Genomic DNA, 21,711 nt, shown 5'->3' with positions numbered 1-21,711 from the left:
TCTGTTTGGTCTCAATCTGTATTCAGCATTATCTTTTCTTTTAGTTCCCAGTATTTTCCTTAAAATTCTTCTTTCGACCTTTTTCAAGATCTCAATTTCTTGTTAGTTTAAGTGTTATAGCCGTATACAGAGCTTCAGGTCTGGCCACTGTTTGGTAATGTCTTCATTTCGTGTTCCAGAAAAGGATTTTTTATTATAAACGTTTTTTGTCATATGAAACACTCTTTCCATTTTGTGCACTCTGCTTTCTATAGCTGTCTTTTCTTTTGCATTGTATGTAATCCACTCTCCTAGGTATTTAAAGGATTCTGCTTTGTGCATTGTTTTGTTGTCAACTGCAATATTTTGAGGAGCATCACAGATGTCTGTCATGAATTTTGTTTTTTCAGAGGATATTTGTAGTCCTACTTGCCTACTTGTTTTTGCAATTCTCTTATTTGTTCTTGGGCATTACCTAGCGAATCTGTAATCAATGCCATGTCATCTGCGAAGGATAAACAGTCGACAGTGATCTCGTTTGGGTTTCTTCCTAGTTGAATCCCTTTAGTATTGATGGCCTTCCTCCATTCTCGAACTACGTTCTCTAACACACAATTGAAAAGCAGAGGTGACAAATCATCTCCCTATCGGACACTTGACTTACTTTCAATTTTGTATTTGACAAAGTTCCTTTAATTATTTCAGTTGTTTTAGTATCGAGTCCCAATTATGTCAAGTAGTGTATTTCTGTCAACTGAATTATAGGTTTTTCTAAAATCCACAAAAGTAATTACATATTTTAAGTTCATGATTATCCACATTTCTATTATGTTCTTTAAGTTCAATATTTGTTTTGCACATGGCCTTCCCTTCCTAAATCTCCTAGTTGTTTGTCAACTATTTCTTCTGCTCTTTTTAAAAGTGCCTTAGACTTGACCTGGTAAGAGGGAGATTCCCCTATAATATTTATTGCATGGGTCTGTTTTCTTCCCTTTTTATGTAGTGGATGTAATAGTGCAGATGTCCATTCTGGTGGTAAGCTGTGTGTTGTCCAGATTTCTTTGAGTATTTCTGATAGACATTATATCATGTTGTCACTAGAGTACTTCCATAGTTCAGCAACTATATTATCGCCTCCTGGAGCTTTAATATTTTTAGGTCTTTTATGATTTCTTTTACTTCTTCTGTGGTTGACGGCTTTGAGTCCGGTGGTGTTGGGTTTACAATATGGAAATTAAAGTTTTCTTTCTGTGAATCACAGTTCTGTAGTTCTTCAAAGTAGTCGCAAGTATTCTACAGTTCTCTATGCTATTATATGCAGTTTTCTGTGTTTCTGAGTCTGTATAAAACAGACTAGGTGGAGTGTATTTCTTTAAGCTACTTTTGAATGTTTTGTAAAAGTCCCTAGCATTGTTCTGTTTGAAGTTGAAGTCTATTGATGCTAGTTGGTCTTTCATGTATTGTACTTTGATCTTTTTAAGGTCTTTTGATGCTTGCTTCCGGGCTTCTTTAAGGAAGTTCCTATGTTTATCATTTTCATTTGCATTCCATATGTTCCAAGCTCATTGTCTTCATAGGATTAGTTCATCACACTCATTATTCTACCAGGCATGTTTCCATTTTTTGATAAGGAGAATGGTTTCTTCTGCTGTCTGTACTATGTCTTTTAGAAGTTGTTCCCATGTTTGTATTTTCCAAAAGTATCCTGAAATTGTCTTCCTTAGTTATTTTCTGAGTGTCAGACTTTTGAGGTTAATATTGGCTCTTTCTTTTATAATATATTGGCCTAATTATGAATTTAACGATAAGCAGATAGTGGCCTGAATCTAAACCTGTGCACTTTATAACTTTTACGTTGAGTATCTCTCATGTAGACTGTCTGTTTATAGCAACATTGTGAAGTTGTTTCTCCCCACAGACTGGATTTGGGGATACCCATGTAGTTTGTTTCCTAGGGAGTTTTTTGAAAATGTAGATTTTAGAACTATGTCATATTCTCTGCATAAACTAATAAGTCTTTCTCCATTTGCATTGGTTCTTTTATGTGCAGGGAATTTGCCTACTATGGATCAGTGATGATGTTCTTTGCCAATTTGAGCATACAAGTCTCCTAGCAATATTAATGTGTTTTTGGATGAAATCTGGTCTACAGTGTTTTGACAGTTCTTGTCAAAAAATTCTGTTTGTTCTTTTTGTGTTATGTTTTTCTCATTTTTAGTGCATGTGTATTTACTATGGTATACAGTTCATTTACTGATTTGAAGGTTAATTTTGAAAGTCTTTCATTAATAGATTTAAATTCTACTATTGAGGTTTATATATTTTGGTTTACAATGAATCCTGTTCCAAATTGGGGTACATTCTTCATACCTCTTTTTCCCAACTTCTCTTTGAAGATTCTGAGTCCCTCTGAATCAAATGAACGTTCATCAGTATACCTTGTTTCTTGGAGTGCTGTTATCATTATATTTTTCTGTTTTATAAAATTTATATACATTTCATGTTTTCCTGTTTTACGAAGTGGCCAAATAGTTTATATTTTTGTGTTTAATTTTATTTGTTGCTTGCTTGAGGCAGATTTCAGGATGCTCCGAGTCGTCCTTCGCACATTGCTGTAGGCCCCCAGAATCTGAATGCCTACTTATAATTTCCTTAGAAATTGGAGATTGGTTGCTGCCTGGGGTAAAATGTCTCACAAGGTGCGTATCCATTGTTGATTGTTTGTTGGGTTAGGGGTACAAGTCCCCTAAGGATTCTACTCGACGTTGTTAGCTCCGAGGAACAGTTTTCAGGTGCACCTCTGGTAGACAGATGCTCTATCGAGAACTGTTCCCTCTGCTTTCACTTCCAATGAGGTGTTCACTGTAGTCTTAGCAAGGAGTCCTTAAAGGTACTGGGACCAGGTGAACCTTGATTTTTTAATGAGGTTGTTGTTCCTTCCCCTCCTCCTTCCTCACCTCTTGTATGTTGAGGCCCTGGGCTTGGGACTGGTGCAGCAGAGTTGGTATTTCATTCAGTGTAGTACATTTACAGATAATGGTGGAAATTGAAAAAGCATTAAATGGTCAATGTCTCAAGGTAGAATGTGATCCAGCTTCAGATGTATTCATAAGAAATGTTGCCAGATTTGGAATTAGATCAGTCATCATCGATGTCGCAACAGTGGCTGGTGAATTCTGTGTAGCGATAGACATTACGTGTGAAATGAAAGAAATCGATGATGAAGAAAATTTCAGTGTCTCCTACTTGTTTTCATCCAGCTGCTCATTCAAAAGTAACAACAATTTTGTATTTAGAACTCTTCCATAACTGTCACTAAGTTTCTTGAAATCAGGGAGCAAGGGTTCAAAAAATATCTAGTCAGAATCATTAGCTGATGACTCCGGTGTCTTTTCATTTCATTATGTTCTTAGTGTCTAGCCTGTCGGCAATTGCTTTCTCGGCGTCACTCTTGCTGGCTTCAGCTTTTCTTTTGAGACGAGATGGTTGCACTACTACTCCACATTCAGTCACATCACTTTCTTCTTCTGACATTTGACGACTTTCACTCCCTGAGGGTCTGTGGCAGACAGTGTTACATTAACCCTTAGCTTCACATGTCACTTTTTTGTCACACTCTGTCTCAAGTGTGGTTTGACAGACTGCTGTGTTTAAATAGCTATAAAAATTGTATTCAATAATTCCAGTGAAACAGTTCAGGTGTTTATGTAAAAGGTTACATTAATACCACAAAAATATGTATTCAGATGAATTTTAAAGTTTATTTTTACAAAAACCAAGAACTGCACAAAATGAACATAGTATTACGTGTTAATGTTATTGCTATGAAAACTGAAATACCCTGAACTCTAAATTTTACTTTTTGCTATATTTTCATTGTTTATTATACATGTAATAATAAAAACATACAATACTCCCACAAAACATTCAAAAAAGAAAATTACACTAGTAACATAAGACGTGTTTCTGATCTTTCTTGTGTCACATGGGAAGCATGATTCGCATTTCTCCAATAGTTCTACAGTGATTTCTAATCATGGTTCTGCTACACCAAAAACAAAGTGAATGGGTACACGAAATTTAAGGGCTATGTGATAGTTGTTGAATCTTTTTCTATCTATGGTGGCACCAATGAGTTTGCAAGCTTCTTCAGAAAATTAAAGCGGCTCACATGGCCATCGTTTTTGTAGGAATTATGAAGGACACTGCATTAACCACCCTTATGTCAACACGCAGAAACATAATGCTATTGGTCATCGTCGGGAGATGCTTCGATGACCAGTGATATTTGTATCAACTAAATATATTTCTAGCAGGACATTTAGTTGAAGATTCAGTCTCTACAATTCTGTCTTCACCACTTTGATCACTTGTTTCATTCTAGGATTTCGCAGATGGCAAAACATTTTCACTTTTGCACTGTTCCTATTCTTCATTATGGTCACTTTCAATCTAGTTGTCACTGTCTAACCAATCATCACTCCCTAAACTGTCCTCAGACCATTTTAAAATAGTATCCTCAAAGTCAGGGTCTATAACACGAACAACAGATGAAGACTTGGCTGCTGAATCCCTAACATGAAGTCCCAGGTGGAGTTTCAGAGACTGCTAGCATACATACACACATTAATCCTTGTTCTATAAATCATAATGATGTGGAATGTGTCACTTTAACATAAGTTTTCTTTACATAAAATAATTAATTAACAATTTTTATACAGTTACTATTTCATAACTAAGAATTCGTCTATTGAGTAGAAGGAGCTGTCATTTAAAAATTCTTTTGATTTGCTTTTAAATGTTGGTTGGCTATCTGTCAGACTTCTAATAGTATTTGGCAAATGACTAAAGATTTTTGTGGTGGCATAATTCACTCCTTTGTGTGTCAAACTGAGACCTAATCTAGAATAATAAAAATCATCCTTTCTTCTAGTGCTGTAGCTATGCACTTTGCTGTAATTTTTGAATTGGGATGGGTTATTAATGACAAATTTCATAGGTGAACATATGTAGTATGAAGGTACAGTGATATCCCGAGTTCCTTAAATAAATGTCTGCAAGGTGATCTTGGGTGGGCTCTAGCTATTATTCTCATTACACACTATTGTGCAATGAATACTTTGTCTCTTAATGACGTATTGCCACAAAATATGATGCTATATGAAAGCAATGAATGAAAATAGGCATAGTAGGCTAATTTACTGATATTTTTATCACCAAAATTTGCAGTAACCCTAATAGCATTAGTAGCTGAACCTAACTGTTTTAACAGATCGTCGATGTGTTTCTTCCAATTCAATTTCTCATCAGTGCACACACCCAGAAAATTTGAGTATTCTGCCTTAGTGACAGACTTATGGTGTTATGCCATTTTCTGTACAGAATTGTATAAACTGTGTTTTCTCAAAATTTAGTGAGAGTCCATTTGCAGAGAACCACTTAATAATTTTCTGAAAGACATTATTTGCAATTTCCTCAGCTGATTCTTGCTTGTTGGGTGTGATTACTATACTCGTATCATCAGCATAAAGAACTAGCTTTGCATCTTCATGAATATAGAGTGGCAAGTCGTTAATATATATTAAGAATTATAAGGGACCCAAGACTGAACCCTGTGAGACACCATTCTTGATACCTACCCAGTTAGGGGACTCTGCTGGTTTTTGCACACTATCTGTACTGTTAATTTCAACCTTCTGCATTCTTCCAGTTAAGTATGAATTAAACCATTTGTGCATTGGTCCACTCATAACACAATACTTAAGCTTATCTAGAAGAATTTCATGATTAACACAATCAAAAGCCTTTAAGAAATCACATAATATCCCAATGGGTAATGTTTGGTTACTCAGTGCATTTAATATTTGATCAGTGAAAGCATATATAGCATTTTCTGTTGAAAAGCCTTTCTGAAAACCAAATTGACATTTTGTTAGTACCTCATTTTTACAAATATGTGCTGCTACGCTTGACTTCATTATTTTTTCAAGATTTTTGGATAGAGCTGTCAGAAGTGAGATTGGGTGGTAGTTGTTAGCATCAGATCTATCCCCTTTTTTATGACATGGTTTAACAATAGCATATTTCAGTCTATCTGCAAAAATGCCCTGTTTCAGTGAGCTATTACATATATGGCTGAGAATCCTACTTATTTTTTGGGAACCAGCTTTTAGTACTCTGTTGGAAACGCCATGAATACCATGTCACCTGTTACTTTTGAATGAATTTATTATTTTCCTAATTTCAGTAGGAGACGCGGGTTGAATTTCAATTTCGTCAAATTGCAGAGGTACTGCCTCTTCCATATACTGCCTTGCATTTTCTAATGAATAGCTGGATTCTAATTTCTCTACAACATTTAAAAATGATTATTAAAAATGTTTGACAGAAACACAGTCTTCCTGTGCTCTCGGTTGCCCTGTTTCCCTTTTAACAATATTCAAAATTGTTTTCATTTTATTATCAGATGTGCTAATTCTCAGAAATATTGCACTTACTTCTTGACTTCTTAGTAGCTTTTCTTAATACAGTGCAGTAGTTTTTATAATTTTTCACTTTTTCAGGATCATTACTCCTATCTATAAGATACATTTCCCTTTTCTGTTCACATGATATTTTTATCCCTTTAGTAAGCCATGGCTTTTAACTTGGTTTCTTAGAATTATGTTTCACTGTTTTCTTAGGGAAACTGTTTTCAAATATACTCACAAAGGTATCATGAAATAGGTTACATTTTAAATTAGCATCATGTTCCCTGTACACCTCAACCCAATCTGTTACAAGCTTACCCTAAAATTTTGAATTGTTAAGTCATTAATTGAATCCACTATTTTGGAGGAATGTTTTGCATTACTGTAAGGAGCTATATCATATACTGCAAATAGTTGTGCACCATGATCAGATTGACCATTGTTAACAGGAGAAGTTATTATTTAATTAAATTTATCTTGGTCTATGAAATCGTTATCTATCAGTGTGCTGCTTTCCTGTACCACCCGAGTAGGAAAATCAACAACTGATGTCAAATGAAAGAACCAGGTAATACTTCAAGGTCAAGCTTTGTATTGGACTCTTTCAGAGAATCTACATTGAAAGCCCACAAACAATAATGTGCTTTCCTTTGTCTGACAGACAGCACAACAAAGAATCGAAGTTTTTAAAACATAGATGAAAATTTCCCAATGGGGACCTACACATTGCAACAATTATAAAATTGTCATTATTTAGTTTAAGCTCTCATGTACATGCTTCTTTGTGTTGCTGTACACAAAATTCTTTAATTTCCATATTTTTCACACTATGACAGGTTTTAGCATATATGGCAATTCCTCCTCTCTCCATAGTGTCTCTACTTACATGTGCTGAAAGCTTGTATCCACCTACATTTACCATTTCCATACCTGTGACTATATGATGTTCAGACAGGCATAGTACATCTATTCCACCCTCAGTTTCTAAATCTTCTAAAGAAACAAGAAGCTCATCCACTTTGGTTTTTAATACCCTGATATTCTTGTACAATATATTAACATTAGTTTCACTGTGCTTTTATGTGAATCTTGTGTCATAGTAACATTATTTTTCACTGTAGTGTTATGAGAAACTTGGGATATTTTCACATCTCTAGTCCTGCCTCTCTGAACTTCTCATTAAGCTTAACTGCAATGATTGGACACTGATCTTAGCCTAGAAAAGGACTCCTATGAGTTTCAGTGTCCCTCATACAGATTTTGCTTACAGCCAGTTTACCATTCCATTTCCTATTGAGATGCTGGCCATGTCTTGTGAAGTCCCACCTACCAATACCATCAACAGGAACCAAACCTATGCCTGACAAAGTAGCCACATGAAGCAGCTGATATAACTCCATATTGATCCTCCTGACAGAGCTGTTAAGTTGGGACTGATCATATCGCATGAAAGAAGGAACCAAGCCAACATTTGTATGGTTCGTTGCAGATGCTATTTTTACCGGGTCATACCCAATATTGTAGCCTTGATCCCTATCAACACTGTTTCCCATTCCACTCACTTCCACAACATGATCCTGCTTTGTAAAACCCTTGCACAATGATCCCATATTCTCTATCACTTGGCTGAGAGATGTACTGGGCTTGAATATACTTGTGACCTGGTACCTGTCACCTAATTTTTCCTGCAAAATCTGGCCCACACCTCTTCAGTGGCTACTACCTAACAACAGAACTTCCCTCCTTTTTTCCACGTTTTTTGGAAATGGTTTCCTTGTGAATGTCTGTTGAGTGCTGATTACACTTACATCTACTTGAATCTCTTCCTTAGTTGACTGAGGTAGCAAGGCAAATCTATTGTTTGTGCCAACGACGAAACTGTCAGATACTGTTCTCTTTCTGTGGCCCCTGTTCCTTACTACCACTTCCCACCGGTCTTCACCCTTCTCCCCCCTTAACCTTATCAGTTCCTCCCTAGCACTATCCTTTTCAGCCTAAATGGCGCTAATCTTCCCATCCTGTTCCGATATTTTCCTATCCCTTGAACATAATCTGCAATACCATTGATGAGACCCATTTACTTCCCCGATTCCAATGCCACTACATTCACCCCAATGTAACCATCTGCCACAACAGCAGCACAGAACCCCAGAAGTGACTTTCCTATGGCAGCTCAAACACTTCTCGCTCATCGTTGTTTACAATGTTTTTAAAAAATTTATTTAGGCAATAACAGTAATATTCTATTAACTACAGATCACAAGAGTCACTAAAGTTATGTGGAAGACTAATATACGTGTATACTATTAATATAGTAACGTAATGCAGTTAAACTAACGTTCAAAATCAAAACCTGTGTACCCGAAAACTTAGGCCTCAGATCATGTATGCACGATATGTACTTTACGCGTTTTAAAAGGAAATAAAAAATGGAACTTAAAACCTTTATTTCCCCGAGTAGATACGGCACTACTAAATATATGTGTACTGAAAACAACCTAAATTCTTCACTTAATACTTAAAGAAATGTCTTAAATTTGTATGTTAACCTACATCTAAAGTACGTGGAAACCGGCCCTTAGGTTAAGTTTTCGTTTTATTTTTCGAGAAATACTTTGAAACGAGTGTACCTTCAATAGATAGTATGAAGCAGACTGTAATTAACTTCGTTACAGTGTAATATTAACTTGACTGACAGTTATAATAGAATTAATTACTTATCTTCACAAGCTTAATATTCAAACAAGTGCGATCTGCATCAGCGCTGCTGATACTCTCCAACACTCTAGCACGAAAGAAACAGTAATGGTATAGGTTCACGTGACATTAAAGTGGCTACTGACAAAGGAAATCACTGCATCTTCTGAAAAGAACAACTAGACAACGCTGTAATGTCCTACCCCATTACTGTACATTAGCAACAGAGTAACGGTAGTGCCTTGTGAGACATCACCTACGGCGTACAGCGTTAAAACTGCCATGCTGTCTTCTTTTTCTTCACCTGGAGGCACATGTACGGACGAGGGAAATCCCCTTCACTTAAAGGTAAAAGAGTGGCAGGTGAGAGGACATAGAATATGGTTTCTTGCCTGTAGACACAGTTTATTCGAAGCTGCATGTTAAAATGTACTGAAACTGATGCTTGCTCAGTTTCTAAACCTGCAGTGAACGTTACCAGAACATTAAACAAGGGCTCCTCCATTTCAGTTTCAAATGATGTGACTGTTAGGATAATATTCACAATCACAGACCCAAAATGTAGGTTTTTTATCTGAAAAAGAAACTGCAACGACGAAAGTAAGAAGTTAAAAAGAGAGTGGTACAGATTCCACACCAAGTTCTTACCAGTTTCTTACATTTACATTGCCAAGCTAGTCACATCTGCCTTCAAATGCGAATTCATTGTGTAATCCTACAAACAAGGGGCTTTTCAACAAACTGGACGAAGATCATCTTCTAACAGTCATCCTGTGTGCATGACACGTTAACTATACAGAACACAGCGAGAAGTGCAGAAGCCAGCTTAGAAGGACAAGTGCAAGTGAATCCATTGACTTGTATTGGCAGCATATGAAAAGGAGAAACACCCCATAATACGGCGTGAGGTCATAGCATCGAATGTGACGCGTCAGATCTCAACTTGGCCAAACGTCAAATTGTGCCTGTGTATTTACTCGCGACTGGAAAGAGGTACGGCTCTTTTTCCGACGTTAAAAACAATTTTGATATGTTAGCTGCACTTCTTATGGATAAATACTGTGTTTCCGAAACTATTGGATGGAATTAATACAGGAGGTAAAAATCATCACAACAGATATATTCAAAAGTAACCTCATTGGTTGGGCAACAACGGCTACAAAGACTTGTACATTATGTGAAGGATGCTCAAACAATTTAAAATCACGAATTGTATTGCATGTAACATTAAAACTGAGTGAAAGTTCAAACACGCAATAGCTGTCTACTGTGTTTTCACTGTACGATGACCTGTTTCGTACCCTTGAGGTATGTCTTCAGGTAATGTCTGTATGTAGAATAAAACTACACTAGTGCTCAAAAGTAAACCAACAAAGGTAAATTTTGCAAGATGACAGTAAAGTAGAAACAGTATGAAGAATACAGGACATAAACAACTGCAACACGCATAGTGGTAGACAAAAATGTTCTTCAATTTTTACAGCTTAACGGATCTGCACACACATTCTGGCAACTGGTTAATATGCTCGGTATGGCATGTGACCACCTCTGGCAGCAGAACAGGCCTGACAACGACTGGGAATGCTGAATGATGTCATCAATTTCATGTTGAGGCAATAACGTCCATTCTTTCTGCAGAGCTGCTCAAAAGTCTTGGGGAATGGTTGATGGAGGTGGCTGGGAATAGAGAAGGAATACAGGAGAACGGGATCTAGCCGAGAGGAACAATTATTTATCCACATGTGTTTCCATTCATATGGATGAATAATTGTTCCTGTTGTCTAGATCCGATTCCCTTATATTCCTTCTCTGGTTTCACTAGACCAATCATATGGTCCATATACTCTCCATTTGGTTTGGATTTCTTAAAAATGATAGGGGTCAATTTTTATATTAACTTGGTCTACTATTACTTAACAGCAGTTTACATACTTTGTTTTTATATCTTTTATATTTCCTGTATATTTTAAATATTGTTCATATTTTTAGTGGTTTAATATATTGTGCCATTATGGCCGAGGACTTCAGATGGGGTCTATTATCTTGTTGTGGATGGAACCAGGTGGTTTAGTTTCCTCAGCTTTAAGTAATCTTAACTGTATCCATTTTATTATGGCGATTCCCAAGGTCCAGTTTGTGTGTCCTTTTAATTTGGCTTCTCCTGCTAAATGTTGCAATCTTCAGCTTGCAATGGTGTAGTGTGTGCTTGGTTTCACAATATTTCTCTTTTATACTCTACCGCCACCGTGAGCTGTGTTTTAATTTACATTACACTCACTCTGCAATGTTCTGTGCTGATAGGATTTATCCCATCATATGTAACTTGTCATGAGTAGTAAGTGGACAGGCTGAGTGCACTAGGAGATAATTTAATGATCAAACGCACTCAGCCACAAAAATAAGATTAAAAAAATCAAATAAATAAAAATAAATATAAAAATAAGATATAGAACATTTATTTTAATGTTGTTACAAATTATTAAATAGTAAACAATTTTTAATATCCATAATTCACTGTATCATAATTTTCTAGATCTACTGTTTTATCATAGTGAAACAAGAATTCCTTCTTAGCCAGTTTATTAGCTAGATTTTTAGTATCAACATCTCTAGTGATCTGACTGTGTTCTAATTGTATCTTTTCCTTTACTTCACTCTCAATTACTCTGTATTATTTTCCACACAATAGTACTTGAAATTGAACTTTATCTGAACCATATTTTCATTAAGAAAATTTATATCTATATTATCTAATCGATCATAGAATAGTATCTCATAAAAATGCTGTAAATTTGTTACATATTCTGCTTGACTCATATTTTGCCTTCACCCAAATATCCCCCATAATGAATTAAGATCTATTTTAGCAACAGGTCGTTTTCCTGGATCCTTTTATCAGAATCTAAGTTAATATCTAATTCCACTTAAATGATTTGATATACCCTTATCAGTTTCAAAGTTATGCGGGCTGGTTTCTAATTTTATTTTCAGAAATTTTTTTACCTCATTTTTAAACTGCATGTTGCTTTTATTTCTAAAATCCCACACTTCATAGACATGTAAAATTTTATATCCATTTTCTACAGCTTTCTTCACTTCATCAGTTGTCCAAGTTCCAATAAAACTACTTTTGTCATAATTGTGATTGTATTTTTCTTGAGTGCATTTGACACACAAAGGAAACAACAGATTTTCATTTATTGTTACTGGTAAAACAGGATTATACAATCTTTTAGGTGGCACTAATGTATATTTTATTAAACTATACTAATCTTTAGAATAATGTCTTCGTCTATAAATTTTTCTCAGATGTTTTTCAAGATAAAAACCATAAAACTTCACAGTAGGGTGAAGACTACACTAGTCAATACATTTCATTTTTGTGCTAAAACCATCTGCTTTAGCTCTTAATTTTATTGCATTTGTTTGACCACCATGAAAAGCATCTCCTAGATCCAATGGTTCAAGAATTTCTGTTAATTGTTTTAATTTCTTACGCTTTTTGTAATCTGCTGAGTTATGCCAATGGCATTCCCACATCTCTACTAAATTATATCCAGCATTCTGCACTGATTGTTAAAGTCTTTTGATGAAGGTCGTCCATTGTTTCTTTATTTTTATTGTTAATTATTTCACTTTTAAAACATTTTTACAAGCATGGCAATAACAACCATGGTATTAACTAAACGTATAAGGTTTCTTTATGAAAGCCATCTACTTTTGGACTGGTCATTTTTACTTCTCCACCATTAAGAGCACGGAAAATATCGTTATTGTTTAAACTGTTTAACCATGCTATGGAGTCTTTACTATAATTCTCTTTCTGTTCTTTATGAATACAGCAATTGTATTTTCAGGTAAATATTTAGATCTGTATATAGCCATACAAACTACGACTGTCAAATAACAGAATGGATCAATATTGGCTATTTCTAGAAACTGTTTTCTTAGTTCTATACAGCCCCTTCTCAAAGTATGTACATCAGAATTATAGTACTCATTTATTTCTTTCTTCATATTGAACTCATAATTTTCTTTAACACTGGAGCTGTGCTATTTGAGAAATGCTTCTCTGTCTTTTGGCTTGATAGTGTCAACACAATACTATCGAGTGTCTGGAATAGGTCCTACGTAATTTTCATTTTCTTGTATATTGAACAAACGTGAGAAGATTCCCTTCCTCAATTCTTTCAAATGAAATATTTTTGTGAAACTGCTAAGTCAGCCTTGTACAAACTTACTGCTATCTATAATTTTTAGTTCTAAATCCTTCATATCCAATAATATCAATTTATTTCCTGTGTAGATAGTATATGGCTTTATTGTATTTTCAACTCATTACTTAAAATGAATTGTGAATCCTAACCCTTAGCATAATGAGCTATGAGTGTATAATTCTTGTTTTAATCTGATATGAGCCACCTACAGAATTCTTTATTTGTCTTAAATTTATAAACAGTATCTCCTTTAAAATTTTGAACTGTTACGAGATTTGGAATATGTATACCAGTTTCTTGTAGAGCTTCATAATCAAACCACATGTATCTTTCTGTATAGGTACATTCACTCTCAGGGAAACCATCTCCACAACATTTAAACTGCTTACCAGCAACTTTTTTATAACATATGAAGCATTGGTGAACATAAAAATCTTTGAGTTCACCATTAATATGACAACCATCTTTATTACAATTTGGGCTCTCTTGGGCTATAAAATCCTTACAAAAGTTCCTTTCAAAAATACCTCCTTCTTACAATTCGTATTGAATGTAACATTTATGATTTCCAATTTTCACTACTTCTTAAAATTTCTGCAAAGTTCAATGCCACATTTATGTTCTTTAGATCTCAAACAAATCTTTTTACTGCCTTTACATTTATAAGCTGTAACACAAACTTCTTTGTGATTTTTTAAGCATTCTTCATTATAACAGTAGCTGCTGCACTTTACACAGTATATCTTATTTTCCAAGTTTCTTGTTCTGGCCATTTGCATAGTTTACAGATTTTTCTTTCTATCTTGCAATAATGTTTATATTTGTTGTTATATGGCCCATTAAAGTTATTACAGAAATATAATGATCCTAAAAAAGCTGTCATACTGTTAATTTCATCAAAATGGTTTTGATCTGTATACAGATTATGAAATGTCCCCTTTTGAACAATTATACATGACTGTGCTTAAACTGACACACAATATTTTTAGCGCAACGCAATCTGACTTTCAAAAATCCCTACAAAAGAATGGCCCTGACTAACATTAACCTATACCTTTCACAAATCACTTACCTCACAAAAATCTTCGTTACTCGAACTACTGCAATACAGCAAGCGCCACTACTGCCAGCTAAATAAAAGATTCAAACTACTGAAGGCACTAACTACTGATAGGCATAGTTAGCAAATGAAAGATTTTGATAGAGAACAAACAATGTATTTACCTTAATAGTCATAATATATATAGCACTTCATGATATCCAGTATTACAAATTTCAAAACTCCGCCATCTCTCTCCCCACATCCACCACTGCTGGCGGCTCACCTCCAACTGCGCAACGCTACACGCTGTTAACGTCCAGCTGCCCAACACTACAATAGCAGACAACAATGCAAACTAGCCACAGACCGCACACAGCACAGCCAGTGATTTTCATACAGAGCGCTACGTAGCGTTGCCAATAAGAAAACATAAACAGCCTACTTACATAGCCCCCATGCTCCCCACAAAAAATTTTACAAATTGTTTTGGGCACTGGCCAATACAGAATTGAAAAATTTTTTCATAATTGTAGTAAGAAAGATATCAAATGCACACACTTATTAATACAATGTTGGTCAAAAGCTAAAATTTTCTCACAGTCCATAAAGACAGTCCTGATCATTCATCTCAGTAAAATTGCAGTTTTTTTTCTCAAAGTCTGAGCAGTAAAAGAATGCACACGGAAGTAGTGCATTTCCATGCAGTCTTGAAGTAGTAGTGTTGTCCTTCCAACGGAAAGACAGTGCTGAGAAAGACAGTACTGACTCTTGACATGCTGACAGGTAATGGGCCACAACAGAGCAAACCCACACCAGAGTCATTCGACGTTTTGAAGGATATTGGTAGGTAGGTCATCACAGAGTAGACCCACTGTAGTCCTGGTAGAGATTACGGTATTGGTGGGCCACCAGAGGTGCAGAGCCACTGCAGTCCTTGTAGAAATAATGGTAATGGTGCGCCATCAAAGATGCAGACCCACTGTAGTCCTTGTAGAGACGGCCAGCAGCCATCTGTTGCAACTGTGCAGGTGCACAATCACCATCGAAGAGTCTTGCGGAGAATATAGCAAGTCCATAACCACCACTTGTGCACTCACAAAGTTTTTGAAATTGTCCTTAGAACCAGCAATGCTGTTATCCAGTCCCTTGCTGAATTATTAACACACGTGCAAACACTAACAGTCCCTACTTCTCACATATTGTCCATATACTATGACCAACAGAAATGTGTGAAGTGAAATGTAATTTACAAGTTAATAATATGATGAACTGGTGTCAATTACAATTTTATAACATGAGAATACAATAACAAAGGTAGAAAATACGTCATTAAAGAACATAACATTACAGATAACATTTGTAGTAAAGAAGGCTTTACAAAAGAATAGAAATAGACATATACATCATTGTTACAGGAATTATGACATACGTAAATATATAAAAGATCAGAATAACTTTTGAAACATCAACTTCACACATGAGCATTAAAACAAAACAGAATAAATAATGTCTAAGCATCTTTACAAGGTAAATAACATATTATCAGAAAAATTCTACAACGTAAATCGTATTAGCTAAATACATAAAGACAGGAAGAAGACAAATACACAAGGGTACATAAACACATAGCAGAATAATACAAAAGGAAAGACAGGGTTCGTTTTCAGTGTGACATTGGTACTGCAGTCCAACCCAGAACTTCATTCATAGATCTTTCGTCTTATTTCAACATTTGTTTCCACCAAAAAAATCCTGTCCAAGCATGCTTTCTGTATTTATATGTTCACATATTTCTTACCTCATTATTTATTTTCCATTATCTTACCTCATCATTTATTTCCAAGAAAATCCTAACTAAACCTTTTGTCCCTAAACCCTACTTTTTTGTTCATATCCTCTTTTAAATACTTTTTTGCCCAACCATTTTCTTATAGCTTCTCAGTGCATTTCTTTCCATTCATCAACTCGTTCTCTTATATAGCCTACCCCCATTTTAAGGTAACTTAAATCGACTGAGCTCAGATATATATACTAAGGGACGAGGCAATGCAGCAGCACAAAACAATTAACACAAACATCAATGACAAAAAATTCAAATTGGCAAAGCAATTGCAATATTACAACTAATATAAGGCAGTGTGCAGCAAACAAGAAAAATAAGTGCTTAGTAAAACTGGCTTAACAGCGTAATACAAAGTCAAATTCAGTAACATTATGCCTGGCAAACAGCAGCAGCAAATGAAATAACTTATATCTAAACATGACATAGCTCAAGCAGAAAAAAATATTACACTAAAGACAACAATGCAGATAAAGGAAATGTATATTCACATCTTATTGTCTATGTAATGAAAGTGGTGCACCACAACTTATTCTACGAGAAATATTACCATGTAGTTGAAAAGAAAATTATGTATGCAAATCCTGTGAAGGGAAATGATTATTTGTGCTCTTTTTTCTAAGAAAGTACATCATATTCTTTACTGGGTCTGTAGAAAGAAAATAGTGATATTAGTACATCTATTATAACCAATGCTGCAGTGCAGCTAGAAACTAGATATTAAACAAATTGAGTAAATAAATACATAAAGCAAGCCATATGGCATTTCTCTCAACTAGCAAGACAATAGCTGTGAAATGTTTCTCATCGTTTCATTAGGCATTTTAGGAAATATCATAAATTAAGAGCTCCACAGTATAATCATATGTTTTCAAGTTTGAAGGTGTCGTATTTACAATGCTTTCTACAAAGGAATGTCAATAGCGAGGATAATGGCCTCCCTTTTTTTTCTACCTGTGCCTCTGAAAAGGCACACACTAATGGCTTTTTCTCCAGGCGTCTGACACAGCTGGGTGCCCACGACGCATTACGTGCAGGTGGTCACTTAACTTTCTTACGGAAATATTTATGACAGCAGTTTCCGCTACAGTGGCAGTCTCATATAAAAATATTTCACAGGTCAAGAATTGGCGTTACAAATCTGTAGAAACAAAATCCTATTGACATAACAGAGTCCAAAAAATTTTCGTCGGCATTGTAATACATTCACGCATTTACATACATTTCATAACTCTTAAAGTATGATTCTTTGTTTCCAACAACCTTTTTCACAACTCAGAGTACCTAACCACTACTCATTATTCCTTACCTTATTCGTCGACACTTCTTCAATATTTCATCATAACAGATACGTAGCATATCAAATAACTCATGTAGCATCAGCTTATTGATCATAAACATACCGCAACAGCATAATACACATAGTCATCGTAATAATAACACCTCAGTCAACTCTCAAAATCGTCGTAGCTTCCTCCAATAATTTCAAAACCTAAAAAAAAAATTCTCTGCTCATTTCAATAGTGTCATCTACCTCAAACGTACTTTAAAAATCATGATCCCATGCCAAATACATCATTCAAAGCTCGAATAGTATCACAATGGTTGCGAAAAAATATGAGCAGTTCACAAAGTACAGACAAAATACAATTTCGTAAGTGTGAAGTTATCCAACTGTGTGATTGCGTAGTAAAAAAATGTTTATCTCTCAGTTACATGATCAGATAGCTGTGTAATTTGTGTGTTAGAGAAATATGGTACCGATGTATAAAGTTGTATAAGCAAATACCATATTAGCTAGGGCTCCTTGTGCTTGCCACACACATGGTACACAAAGTGGGCATGTACCCCCCTGAGGATTAATGTAGTTATACCCTCAGGTGTTACAGATTACAGCAATGGAATGAAATGTATCACGGAAAACCTTTGTATCGTTGTACTTCAAATATCTTTAAAAATAAATGATTTAAGTACAAAATTAATCACTCAAATACGTGTACTGTAGCGCTAAATGTGCGTCTTGCTGTAAGATAATTCTGTGGAACTGTCGTAGTTATTGTCCTCTGTAAGCAAAGTTCTGCTGAAGTCAATATACTTACCTCATCATAAACGAAAGTGAAATGCTTTGCGTATGGATACCGTAGTTATTACGTACCTTACTGTGATCAAGAAAGCACTATAATGTAACGTATTGTTGTGCTACGAAAAAGGCTGTCTCATTGTAGCTATACCACAAAAGTTACTACTAGAACATGTTTTACTTTCCAGAATAATACAGAAAAACTGTGCAGAAATAAAACAGAAACACCGCAGAAGCAACATTGTAAATTGTCACTCATTAGTAGCGTCGTGATAAAATCGTGTAGCTGTCACATAAACTAACCACTGTGTCATCTGGTATCTCACAGAAAGTACTTTAAATCCAGAATGTATTTTCAAGTAAACCAAAATGTTGCATTACAATCTCATTAGCAGTACCAGTATATGATCTAAGTATGTAAGCCTTATAGTCGTTACATAATCGTGCAACTAACATGCAAGAATGTACAAATAACAACACTGTGTCGTCTGTTCACTATAACAATACATTCGTAATTTCTGTTTAAAAATGTTCCCTAGGTTCTCGACTGGGTAGTTAACTTCAAAACATTGTTGCATGTTAACAGTTTCTCAGTGTGACAAATTGTACTAATGCATGAAGTGAAAGTTTTATGGCAAAGACTAAGTTAAAAAACAGATTATCTTTCAATAAACGGTTTTACATGAGAAATGTGGTGGAAACCTTTACTCTTCCTAGTACGCAGAGTTTCATCTTCAACGCAATTATCGTGCGGTATATGTCGGTAAAGAATACTGGAATTTTTCTCAAGGTTAGCGTCTATGTTATTTTTCTCTGAGCCAGCCGGCGCATGCGGCTGCCTGCGGTTGGAGTCATTGTCTGTCCCTTTGTTGGCGCGCGTCGTTATTGGGATTAGGAGACCTAACTTCTACAAATTCACCTTGCCGAGAAGGCCCTGCCCTGTTTAAATCCCGCCAGTTCTGATGCAATTCAGGTCTGTCGTTACGAATATATCGTCTGTCGTCATGTCGGTAGGTTCCGTAGTTTCTTCCTTGTCCATCACGTGGTGGAGAATTTCTCCCTGAATCGTAACTGTGCGCCGAACTGTTGCGTCTGAAGTTATTCTGTCTCCCTTGATAATAATTGTTTTGGTTCCCATATTGTCTGTTTCCATGATTATCTCTATCGTATTCATTACTACGGAAATACGATCTTTCTCTGTAACTATTACTCTGCCAGTGGTTGTCATACGGGTGGTGTCTGTTTTGGTCACGATTTGTGTTGTGAGAATAGCCTTGTCGTGTACAGTTATTATTTCTTTCATCGTGGAATTGCGACGGATGTGACCTGTAATTGTTGTGTTCCTGTTTTCGCGTTCTGCGATTGTCAGTGTCAATTTATAATTCTTGTAAGAGTCCCTGAAAAGCTTCAATGTCGTCTTTGCAACGTCCAGCCAAAATAATTTGTCGTAAATGTTCAGGTAATTTGATTAAACAAATGCGGATGAGTTCTGAGGGGCTGTATGGGTTTGACAGGTACTGATTCTTGTGCAACATGTCTTCAAAATATTTCACAAGACTGAAAAATTCGGATTGTTCGAAATGTTTCATCATTATGATTCTATGTTTTACTCGGTCTTGTGTGGCTTGAGACCAATATGCTGAGAGGAAGGCATGGTAAAACTGTCCTTCACTGTGGCAATCGTGAATGACCGACCGCATTCTTACAGCTGGTTCATTCTCTAAGTAGCCACACATAAATTCTAATCTGTGTTCTAATGACCAGTTCGGAGGAAAACAATGAGAGAATTGATAAAGCCACGCTTGTGGATGAATGTCGTTGCCGGAATTCTTAAATGTTTTGAATTTACGTGTAGTAATGAACAGCTTATAGTCAAAATCATCATGTCGGCGAGTCGCATGTCGGTCATTATTACGTCGTTTCGGCGGTTCCATCTCAAAATTCGGTGTGCCTTGCCAATTTCTTTCATAATTTCCGAAGTGTCCTGTGTTATTATTTTGTGGTTGTTCCGTATTTCTAAGTCCCTCCTCCCGTATTGGAGCGCGAGTGGCCTCTGAAATACGTAATTCTTGTATTACCTGAGTCAGCTGATCTTGTACTTCCCGGATTTCTCTTTGGTGTTGCGTATTAATTTGATTCTGATTTTGTTTGAATTTCCTAATTTGTTCGCACTCTTCTGTGTCATTAAAGACTACTGGTTTTGTGTCATTCAGATTATCATCTACCTTCGTAGATAAATTATTTAGCTGATCCGAAAGTTCAACTACTTTCTCTGATAATGAACTAATTTCCTCCATGTGTCTTTCTGAACCAATTTTCAGAGTATCTACTGTGTCCTTTAAGTTTTCCTGCGTAACCAAATCGGTAGATGCAACTGAGTCAGTTTTAGCTTGCAAGGTCTCATGATTTTCATGAACAATAGTTTGCAGTTCTTTTATGGCTGCTTCGTGATTCTGTAATGCATTTTCATGCCGCGAAAAAATAGGTTGAAAATGCTCACAAAATTGTGTTTTTACGTCATTACAGACTTTTTGACATTTAGATTCAATGTTATATAACTCAATAGTTAAATCTTTGGTTGTTTGTTCAAGCGTTGTGTCTAACTTTTGAAGATTTTGTTCCATTGCGTCTAGCTGTTGCTGTGTTTGTCTCTGGTGTTGTTCCATTGTGTCTAACTTTTGAAGATTTTGTTCCGTTGTGTCTAACTGTTGCTGTGTTTGTCTCTGGTGTTGTTCCATTGCGTCTAACTTTTGAAGCTTTTGTCCCATTTGTTGCATTAATTGTAATAACAATGCACTGGTGTCTGCAACATGTTCCTCAGTGCTTTTCGGCAGTGAATTTGCACCGGCAACATTCACATTTTGATAAGTGGAAAATGTGTCTTGACTCATTTGAGAAAACGGTGAGAACCCAAAACCTGAGTCTACAGTATTTGCAATATTGTGTTCTGTCATACCCGATTCCTGAGGGGAGCTGTTGCCGACCGATCGATCGATAATGCTTCCCTCTTCACTAATTGTTTCACTGTCTACGCCATTGTTTGCCACCTGCTCCATTTCCCTATGCACAATTACCAAATTACTACTTTGAATATTAGTTAATTCATTACATGGTGACGTTAACACACTGCTTTCGTCTTCACTGTCATTTCTCAGTTTACTTTGGAGCCTAGTATTACGTTTTTCACACGCCATTATTGTCACAATATTTCACACGACAACACAGGAAAACACAATTTGAAGAGCAAAAATAAGAGAACACATTAACATAGCACTGAAAATAATATCTAGTTAATTGCAGCTGCGAAATACTTGGTGCAAATCTACATGCATGCCACAACTGTTTTAATGTACAACAATGAAAGACTGCAACTACAAAGGAGATTC

The sequence above is a fragment of the Schistocerca nitens genome, chromosome 2, assembly GCF_023898315.1.
Source record: "Schistocerca nitens isolate TAMUIC-IGC-003100 chromosome 2, iqSchNite1.1, whole genome shotgun sequence".
Classification (NCBI taxonomy): domain Eukaryota; kingdom Metazoa; phylum Arthropoda; class Insecta; order Orthoptera; family Acrididae; genus Schistocerca; species Schistocerca nitens.
Note: the sequence above shows the minus strand (reverse complement) of the source record.